This window comes from Pyrgilauda ruficollis, unplaced genomic scaffold (assembly GCF_017590135.1).
Source record: "Pyrgilauda ruficollis isolate IOZ18807 unplaced genomic scaffold, ASM1759013v1 scaffold56, whole genome shotgun sequence".
In the NCBI taxonomy this organism is placed as follows: Eukaryota; Metazoa; Chordata; class Aves; order Passeriformes; family Passeridae; genus Pyrgilauda; species Pyrgilauda ruficollis.
Window position 1 is genome coordinate 2,716,301 of NW_024527266.1, and position 8,943 is coordinate 2,725,243.

Genomic DNA, 8,943 nt, shown 5'->3' on the forward strand with positions numbered 1-8,943 from the left:
GTGGGGATAAGTATTGCTGCACTTACTTACCTGCCCAGACTACCAGTACATCCTTCTCTTCTTCAAGCTGAACAACCCCAACTATCTCAGGCAGTCCTCACTGTCCTCAGAAATGAAAAGATTTTTAGAGTTAAGCATTGAGAAGAAGAAAGCAATCACCCTAAGAAAGAAGAGACAAGAGCAGAATGATCCTGGGAAGCTCTACTCCTTTCTTTATTGAAATGAGGGTTTGCCTCCTCTTCCTTCCTTCCCCTCCCGTGCAACATTAAGCCTTGAAAAGAGTGTATGTGTGTACATCTGTGTGCATAGACAGGTTTTATAGAAGATGGGATATGGTGGCACAGAATTAATTAAGAATTTGGAGGCAAATTAAAGCAAGAACAGTGGGTTTGCTGCTGAGATGTCCCTGAAGGAAGGAACTCTGAGTAAAGTGTTTCTCCAAAGGCTGATGACCTTTGTGCTGCTGCAGCCACAGGAGGCTGTTTTGACTGACCTGCTCTGGAGGAGAGCGCTCCCAGCTGTCACTCAGCGCCGGCTATGGCCCAGAAACCTTCAGCCATGGAATGTTTCCAAGTCTTGCCGCCATTTCAGAAGCACAAAGTGACCAGCTGTACAAGGTGTTCCCTCTGTGGGTGGCAGGGAAAGGGGAGGAAGGAAACCCACTGACACCGCTGCAAGTGAAAGCAGGAATGGGACACAGGAATCCAGGTCACAGAGGGACATCAGAGAGAGGGACAAAGGCTTTTACAGAGGGAAGCTGGACAGGACAGGCAGGCTCAGAATATATTAACTCAGTTAGAAGTCAGGTGTATCAGGCTGTGGAGAATGCTACTGGTGGAAAGACAAAAACCATTCTAGAACCTGGTGTCAGGGATGAACAAGGACCTCTGATCTGCTGAACACCTGAACACCAGTGTTTGTTTTTGTCCTGGTAGTGTGGCATATGGGTTTGTGGGACTGGCAGTGTGGAAGGGATCAGTGAGGAAGACTATTTTAATTGGTCAGGGAAGAGGGATTGTTGTAGAGAACCCTCACACAGGTGGGCCTCATGTCAAAGACACTGTAAATCTGCATGTCCAGCAATGAGCTATGAAGTTGTGTCAAGAGCCCATTTCTGGGCAAATTACTTTTGCAAGATAATTCCCTGCAACTGCAATGGACAGTCAGCTCTTGTCCAGTCAGAAGCCTGTGCTGTGAATCTATAAATATCCTTCCTCCACCAGTGTCTCTGCAGAGGGACAACAGGGATCAACATAAAAGCTTTCAGGATGTTTCTTTCCATCACATTTAAATGGGATTATTTAATAATGGGATATTACACTCAAATAACACATACAGTAATCACTCTGAGAACAACTGGCACCTGCTGCATTAATACCTTTCATTTGTACAGGCTGCAGGAAAAGGAAGGAAGATGCAGGAAGCAGGCTCATAACCCCAGACTGAGCATACACAGATGTGTTGCTGCTGCTCTGATGTCCTCTCACACCACCAAGAGGTGCTCTTGGCATGAGTTTCCTTCTGCATGTACAGCAGGGCACCCATCTGGGCTTTCTTGTTCCCTTTGCTGAGATTGAGGGAGCTGCTAATGGCAATTAATTGCTCAGTGAGACACTTTTGTTCTGGGAGTTTTCAGTGTCCTGAGCAGGGTCACCTCAGAGCCACCTGGATGTGTTGGGTTTGCATGGCACCCGTGTGAGACTGCAGAGCAGGGACAAAATACATGATACTGCTTTTCTCCAACAAGGATCCAAAGCACTGAGGACCACCTATCTCTCCCTGTCTTTCTGTGGTGTTTTGCTCCCTCAAGGATGATGGAATAAAAGTAAGGGGGTTCTTTTAGAAATGATGTTTACACATCACAGCCCTGTACAGGAGGGCAGGAGCTGAGCAGGAGGCTTGTCCTTCAGCACAGACAGAATAGCAGGGAGGATTCTTTCATGGAGGCAGCACAATGCTCATTTCTTTGCACACACAGGACATGGTCGCAGCATGTCTTCTCATCAGCCTGGATTTTTTTTTTGATGTGACCTCTCTCTCAGGCAGTCCTGAGTGGCCATGAGAATTTTCCTCTATGCACTGGGTGCTCACCAGGGTAAACATTAATTTGCTTCAGCCTGACTGGGCTGCAACTGTCCCCACTTCCTATATTCCCCTTTTGTACCTTCCCACTTCCCCTTTGACACAGCTTCATATCATCTGTCTCCTACTTTTAGTTCTTGCTTTGCTGCTTCTCTTTTCCAAAATTCCCACTCCTCCCCGTTGCTGCTTCCCCTCCCCCGTCACTGCTGTGGTTTCTCAGACTGACACAGTTGCTTGAAAAGCCTGTCCTGACTTAAGAGCTCAGGTCATAACTGAAGTGGGCAATGATGTTCTGCAGTCCTTCTTAGAGAGGCTGTGGAGTTGTTTCATACAGGGTCTGTTTTCTGATGGAGCCCTCTTCTCCAGCCTAAATTTTTTCTGTCAAACAAAAGCTTAGAAAAATAATGAAGTTTCCAATCCAGCCTCACTGAAGATACTGAAGCTACCTACATTTACATCCACCATAAGCAACTCAACTTGCAAAAGGTGCTTACTTAGTCTTGCACCTCTTATTCATGGGCTGTTCTGGAGACCAGCCCTCCTGCAGTCAGGGTCAGGTGGTCCATTCTGACCTCGTGCCGTGGAGGCTTCTCTGTCTTCTGAGTGTAACTGCTCTCAGCCTTTCCACTTTGGGCCAAAACAGAAGTTTTGCTGCCATCTTCCTACCTGGAGCACTGAAAGAGATTCACCTCCTCCTCCTCCTCCTCCTCCTCCTCCTCCTCATCTTTTCCCTTATGGATCTGGGTAAGCAGAAGAGCATGGCACAAACCTTTGGGCTTCATGTTCTTTGTGATGGTTGTTTCATACTTGTTTCTCTGTTGAGAAATTGTTCACAGACAGTAAACCTTACGGGGTTTTGTGGCTTGACCTTATCTGGCTCTCTGTACTTCTGCAGGTCCCCAGTGATGCTGATGTGGGTTTCCATTCCCAGAGACATTTTACTATCAGCCAGTGACAACCCCCATCTTGCTGATACCAGTGTGCCACTTTAACAGCAATAAATACAGATCAATATCTGGCTGTGCATTCTTTCCCACAAGGTGCTTAGACAATTGAACAACATTTTTCACCTGCCTGTTGTAGAAGGAAGGTAACAGGGACTAAAGATTACATGTGTAAATTCAAACTTGAGTGTCAGCTGCATGACTTGATTCCCCTCCCTGCTAGCACTCTCTGTATGTTATCAGATATTACATATACCGTGTTTCATAAATACAGATCTAATACATATCTTTTCTTGTAAGAGATGATGTCTTCTAGGAAGACTGCACCAGGGAAGTGAAAAGAGCTATTTAGAGTAATAAGAAAATCTATAGCTACTCTGTTTTACAAGACTAATATTTCCTGAACTACCAAAGTAAAATCTCGTGCTTTCCTTCCACCATTTTATTTCAAAGGCATAAAGCTTCAATCTTGCTGCACTTTCAAGTCTAACCAAAAAAAAAAAAAAAATCCCTCTGGCTCTTCATTCAAGTTTATCAGAATCTAAGTGACCCTTCTGTAATCTTTATAAGAGGGTTTCTTCTTGCCTGTGGCCTTTTATAATCACCATCTTTCTACCTTTAAAATAGACTCCAGTCCCTAAGCCCAAACTGAATGGCAACCTAAGCCTCCTGAAGGGGCTATTTAGTTTGAACAGACCTGTACATTGTCGCTCTGTGGAGACTTGTGGGAATACAGCTGGTATGTTCAGCACAGAGAAATACATGGCACTTTGTCCCTGCCTTTATCCCCTTGAAAGCGGTAGGAAATATTTATATGTCCTTTTTATTTACACAGTTATTTTAAGCCTGTACCAAGCAGCAGAAAAGTGCATGCACATTGTTAATTTGATATTTTCCATCACAACCACCAGAACAACAGATATTTCCAGCTCAAATTTAAGTTTTTGTGTGCAGTGAGGGAGCATCTGGGGAGAAAAACTGGGTCCCTGGCACAGAAGGCACAGGGACTAATGTCTGGAGTACTGATCTGCAGCGGTCTGCCTAATCTGCCCATGCTTGCTGAGGTGAGAACAGTGGACCAGCCTGGATATGCCCTTTGCATACACTGGCCTTGCTGAAAATACCTGTGGGAGAACCCACATGCTCTGAGCCACTGGATTGGGCAGCTCTGACCACACCGTACAGCATTTAAACCTCCTTTTCCCTAGGATACATTTGATCCTGTATCCCAAGGGCATAATTAATTTTCATTTGTTCTTGTCCTTCCCTTCTCTTCGTCTTCCTTTGGGTGTTGTCTCCCTACCTTTTTTACTCAAAATAATGAAAGTTCTGTTTTGCAGCCCATTCATGGTCTTTTCATGCTATGCCCACAGAACACTGACACCTTAAGGGCATTTTCTGACACATTGCTGGCTGAGGTAGTGTTGGTATCCATCTGGCTGACTACAGATTTGTATTGCCTGTCTGGGATGCTCAAGTAGACTGACTTCTCAACTGGTTCTAGGTTTCCTCAAGAGAGGAACTGGCTGTATTGCTCCAGGGTAAGCCTAGAACGGAAGTTGTTTGCTATAATAATTAGTGGATGACAAGGGACCACGACAGGGAGACATGCTTTCCCTGAACTTTGGAAAGAATGGGAGATGCTCTAGGGTTATTTTATTTACATGATCTTGTCTGTTGTGTACCCTCATGATAAGACATCTCACAAGTGCTTTGTTTTTACATGACATAGACTCATGCAGTTTTTTAATCAGTGCATTCCCCATTCAGACTCCTGTGGCTGAAATAACTGAAAGCATTTAAGGTCCATCAAATGTTACAAGCAAAGCTACCAGATCCAGACGAATGCAAGTACTGGAGGTGATCACAGAACTGAAATAGGAGCAATGTGTCCAAACAGGGCATTCAGGCATTCCAACAGACTGGCAGGAAAACCTTTGAGAAAGAAACAACAAGGAGCTAAAAGATGAAAGAAGTATGGAGGAGAGACACAGGGCCAGGTTTTGTACTCTGCTGGAGTGGCTGAAAGTACTTCTGCAGCGCACAGAAGCGTGCATTCTGGTCTTTGCAGGTCTTTGTGGTTTGACCTGCTCACACACATGTGTAAGAGCAGCCCTGATGCAGCTGCCTGTATATGGCTCCTACCTTTATGGCAGGCAGGATCATGTAGGCACACAGATTGTGGTAATTGGCAGTGGGGCTGCAGCCCAGCCTCATCCCCAGTGGGCTACAGCTGTGAAAAGCAGGTGAGCAGCATTGAAAGCAATGAGCCATGGAGTGCCCACTGACCCATCACCAAAGGGAACAGAGGGCACACAGGTGCAATGCATGAACATGAGGGGTATAAAAGGTTGGGCTAAAGAACAAGAAGGGCAGATGCAGCCTTCTGAAGTGATGTGATGTTACTCTGTATGGGTTGAAGCCTTCTGAAATTGTGTGGTGTTACTCTGTATATCATGGCCATTTCAACTGTGAGGTATGCTGTGACAAGATCACATCTTTTTAGTGAGTACTTTAGGTTGATGTGTCTGCTTGATGTCTGCTGCAATACTACTGAAACGGTTTTTGTAGAAAAGAGTGATGGAAGGAAGGACTGGAAGTTATACACCAGAACCAGCTCCAGTGAAGAAACTGGGGGCTCTGGGCCAGATTGTGGAGTAGTGAATACTCCTCTTGGCAGGAGTAATTATGACTCTTAAGAGAGAGCATAGTTACTAATTGAGTTTAGCTGTGGACGTCACACCTCTTTGTGGCCCTGCTGGATATCCTCTGTGGTAGCTAAGTCAACTTCTGCCCCAGTGTGAGGGAGGGTGAAAATTGGCCCTCGCTATTGTTGGACTTGCCACGAGGGGTAGCATCATGACCTTGCTGAAACAAAATTATTAGCACAGTTGTTTTGCTGTCGCCCAAAGCCTTGTCCATGGGCAAGAGCTGGACGCAGTTGGCAGTCTGCGAGAGGGCCACTGCTGACTATTACTATCCTCACTTGGATGTGACTGGTTGTTATCTTTCCAATTATTACAATGGCACAATCACTGCCTTTGCGACTTATATCAACTGCCACTCAGACCAACCCCTTAGATCTGAGGGTCAAGAATGCCGGTGTTCCATCATTACCCTCTGTGCCCAGGGAAGAGGGTTTCAGTCTGGTTTGTTTGGAGTTTTTTCTCCAGGATCTCTATGGAGAGGCTGACAAAAGCATGACCCATTAACCCCAACAGCGGGACTTTATTTGTGCTTCTGGTTGTTCCAAGAACCCCAAGTTGTTACAGCTTGTGGTTAAGAACACTAAGCAGAAGCATTGACGCCTGGGATTGGTGTTTATGGACATTGCCAAGGCCTTTAATGCCGTTTGTCATCAGCATATCCTTGCAGGTCGATCCAGAAAGGGGTTGATCCCCATACGGTCCAGATGGTTAGGGAAACATACAAGACTATCAAAACATACATTTCTGTTGAAAGGGAGAGGACAGATCCAGTTTTACATTTGCTCTGGTGTCAAACAAAGCAACCCTATGTCACCTTGGCTATTCAGTCTTGCACTCAATCCCCTTCTATGCAAACTTGAGACTGAGTGTCAGGGGTTCCAGCATGGTAGATTGAAAATAATGGCTATGGCCTTTGCTGACAATTCAGTGCTGTTGAGCAATTCCTGGGACAGTATGTGTTGTAACATCAAGATTCTGGAGACCTTTTGTGAACTTACAGGTCTTCAGACACAGGGGGAAAAATGTCACGGCCTTTATATCAAGACGACAAGGGACTCTTTATACCGTCAATGACTGTCCCCCGTGGGTGATAAATGGATCCCCCCCTTCATATGATCGACCCAGGGAGCTCTGAGAAATATCTGGGCACATGGATTGATCCCTGGACTGGCTTTGCTGATTCAGGTTTATTAGAAAAACTGGTGGATTGGCTTCATCAGATTGGTGACTCACTTTTTAAATCTCTTCAGAAGGTCAATATACTTAGAATGTGTATCATCAGAGACTGGTATATCTGGCTGACCATACTGAAGTGAGTGTGGGGCTCCTCGAATCCCTTGACTTGTTGATTTGGAAATCAGTCAAGGAGTGGTTTCATCTTCCTCCAAGTACACGTGATGCCATCTTGTATTTGGGTTATAAAGATGGCGGGTTAGGCATCATCAAGCTGGCAGCGCTCATTCCAAGTATTCAGGCGTGAAGACTGCATAGATTGACACAGTCTTCGGATGAGGCTCTGGCAGTTTTTCAAAGAGAGGAACACCTGGATCTGTTATTTGAAAAGTTATGGTTGTGTGCTGGTGGTAAGAAGGAGTCCATCCCACCGATGTGGGAACCTGTACCAATGATAGAAGGTGTTTTTGGTGGCAGTGATGAAAGCCTGTCAGAATGGGAGGCCCCTGTTCCTGAAATCCACTATCCAAGACCTTGTAATTGGCAGAAATTGGAGTTTGAAAACTAGAAACATCTGGTTGCCCAGGGCCATGGTGTTGATAATTTTGAGAATGATGATATCAGTAATGCCTGGATAAGGCAATATAAGGGTATTCCACACAAAAAACTAATAACCGCCTTGCAACTGGGAGCCAATGTCTACCTGACAAGAGAGTTCCTGGCTAGGGGTGGGCATGAGGACTGTGTTAGATCCTGCAGACATTGTGGTGCTGATTTTGAAACTATAGCCCATATAGTTGGGAACTGCCCAGTCACTCAGGATGCCAGTGTTAAGAGACACAATGCCATCTGTGAAATTCTTAGCTGTGAAGATAAGAGGGAGCACTGGACAATATTCCAGGAGCCACACTTGAGAGTTGATGAACTATTTCAACCAGACTTGATCTTCGTTGTGAGAGGTATTAAGGCGTTTGTGGTTGACCTTACAGTGAGATATGAGCACAGAAGCTCTTCATTGAGGGAGGCTGCTGCTAGAAGACCAAGAAATATCAACGCCTTCATTCACAAATACAAGAATTGACAAATGTGGTAGAAATTGAATTTGTAGGTTTTGCCATGGGAGCCAGAGGGAAATGGTACAACAAGAACTCTGAACTGGTCCTTGGTCTCTCTAATACAAGGCTAGGGAAGATCGCCCGGGCCCTGGCATCCAAAGTGCTTGTTGCCTCTGTAGATATTGTACATATATTCACAAGAAAAGCCTGTTTGATTGTATCTGTTTAATAAATTAGGCCCCTTCCTGGTGACAGTCAGCTGGACAGTAGAATCAGTTTTTGGGAGGGAGGGGTTCATCTTTCATACCGTGTTGTTTCTAGCCCATATTTTGGGCTTTAAATTCTGATTTGGACTAGGTGGATGGGCCACCTTTACTTAACCCAGAAAAGACACATATGTATTTGTATATGTTTATTCAGTAGCCCAGAATCTCAAGACAGAAATTTAGTTTGCAAAGGGTAGGATTTTGACAATTTGTGACCCAAGTGCAGGCCTCTGATAGGTTTTAGGTGTGGACATTTCTTGTAATGAAGATCTGGGTGAAAACATGGGTGTAACAGCTGGAAATTAGTTTGCATTCATGTAGCTCACTCCCTTCCTCTTTTTTTCACTCACAAGTTTCTAAATGCGTCTTAGTAAATATTTAAACTGGCTATAGAAAATGAGTCCTAAATGCTTACCACCAACTCTTCCTAAGATCACAGGTTGTGACCCTGCCTACAGCTGCCTGTGTAAATTCATTCTGGATTTCTGCCACTGCTTGGCATGTTTAAGCTGGGGATATCTCCCACTCTTCACTGGTGATTCATCCAAAACCAGCACTGAACTTTCAGCAAAACCATAGGTTAGAGCAAATACAAGACACTAGGAGGAAGGGAGGGCAATCTGTGTCCTTCTTTCTGAGGCTGAATGGCCCTAGAGCAAGGGACCGAGTCAGAGAATAATTTTGGCAAGTTTTGGTCTATTTCCCTACACCCAAT